Source organism: Petaurus breviceps, unplaced genomic scaffold (assembly GCF_028583685.1).
Source record: "Petaurus breviceps papuanus isolate PSGF00001 unplaced genomic scaffold, PetGlider_PUasm1.0 178, whole genome shotgun sequence".
Lineage (NCBI taxonomy): Eukaryota > Metazoa > Chordata > Mammalia > Diprotodontia > Petauridae > Petaurus > Petaurus breviceps.
The window spans coordinates 35,878,711-35,880,745 of NW_027185777.1; positions in this window are offsets into that span (position 1 = coordinate 35,878,711).

The window sequence follows — 2,035 nt, forward strand, 5'->3', positions numbered from 1 at the left end:
TCCTGGGAACACAAACAACTAGTCTGATAAACAGTTCCTGTGTTTTTTTTTTTTAATCTTCACTTCCTTTTTACCAAGAGCTGTGTTGCTGTCCATGGTTTCTATCTGAGTCAAGGTTAGAATTTCCTTGTTAATTCCCAGATTCATGTCCAATTGCTAAACTGCAACCATTCAGCACCATTTTATAGGCTATCCTTCAAAAGGATGCCAGACACTATCTGGATCTGAGTGTCCCCCCAGCTCAGTCCTTCTTTTGGCCTCCCATGCAAATGAATTAGAGGAGGAAAAGTAAAGATATTACTTACCAATCCCTTATTCCAAATTTCTGCTCTTATTCTGTATATATGGCCAGTCTCAGATTTTTCAGGCTTCTGTTGCCCTTACATATTCATATTAACAGGATAAAACTTTAAAAATCCAAAGGGACATTTTCTAATGATGAAAAAGCAGGTAGCAATGAAGTGGGGAAAATATTTTTTGAATCAAGCAACTCTTCAAAATACTACTCTTGTTGGGGAAAGGTGGTGAACATATACCTGGAAGGGTTAGTTAATGAGTACCTGTTGCCCCCTCTTTCATGATCAATCTATCCCCTTCATGATCCTAGTTACCACACTGCTCTACTTTTGGGGTCTGTGTAGGAGGGCAGGGAGCATTGGGATTAGAGCTAGAACACTTGAGCAGGGAAAGAGTCTTAAACAGCACTAAAGGGCAGCAGTTTTTCAAAGAAACAGTCTCCACCCCTCAGAAAGAGATCAGATTTCTCATGTGCTGAGATCCTCTGTCTTGCAGCAGCTATTGTCCAGTCCCAGGGGAGAGGTTGCAGAGTATCTCTGTGGTGGAACCCCCATTTATCTTCCTGACAATATATATTTTTGGAGTTCATATTCTCATTTTTATTGTTATGCTATTAATTTAATGCTCATCAATATTGCAAAGTCAATAACAAACAAAAACTGTGTGTGGGGTGGTGGCAGTATATTATCAGTCAGAAAACTTGCATGCCATCACACATCTAATATACTCCATAAAGTTGTTGCTAGTGTCCTATAAATCCTTAAGCACCATATTAACACCAATTATTAGGATTTTTTATTATTGTTGATATTGTGAGAGGCAGCATGGTACAGTGGATAGAGAGGTGGTCTTTTTTTTTTTTACACAACTGTAGGAACAGGTCATTTGTGTGTAAAGTGGAGGGAGGTGTCTGGTGCATTCCCAGACCATCTAAGTTGGTATCTCGATGTGGGGGAGGATAGGAGGGTACTAATGCCAGAAGAACAGTGATGATATATAAGGGAAGTGCTATAGAGAGTCTGAAGAATAGATGGACATTCTGTAACTGGTTCTGGTGGGTTACATGTAAGTTACATGGTGAAGGGGAAGTTTTCTGATTGGCTACAGAGGCATTCAAAAAGGTTTTTCTGCTCTGGCAATTCTCCCTCCTCATGGCTATTCTTGATCTCACTGATTTTGGTGATGTGATGGTATGTAGTGAACCAAGCTTGAAGGGGAAAGGATGCAGGGTCTTCCTGCTCTGAGTCCAAATGACCTCCAAGAAAGGGGACCTCCTTAGGTTTTTCACTTGTTTTCTTCTGTTTGAAGTACAGGAAGTGAAATCTCTGACCTAGGAAATTTCAAAAGTTAGGAGAACAAGCCACAGGTAACTGGGAGTTGGAAACCAGGCCAGGTTTTGCAGCCAGTGCAGCATCAATTCATCAAAGTGAATATTAGACCTACTAAGTTCTTGCCCAAAAGCAGTATCATCACCAGATGAGTCAACTAGTTAAATGCATATTCTACCCTCCAGGATATTGTGATGATCATGAGAAGTATCAGTTATTTTTTAAAAATTTTATTTTTCCCCAATTACATGTAAAAAAACCTATTTCTAACATTCATTAAAAAAAATTTGGATTCTGAATTCTTGCCCTCTTCCTTTCCTCCCCCATCATTGAGAAGGCACACAATTATATAGATAGATGATAGATAGATAGATAGATAGATAGATAGATAGATAGATAGATAGATAGAT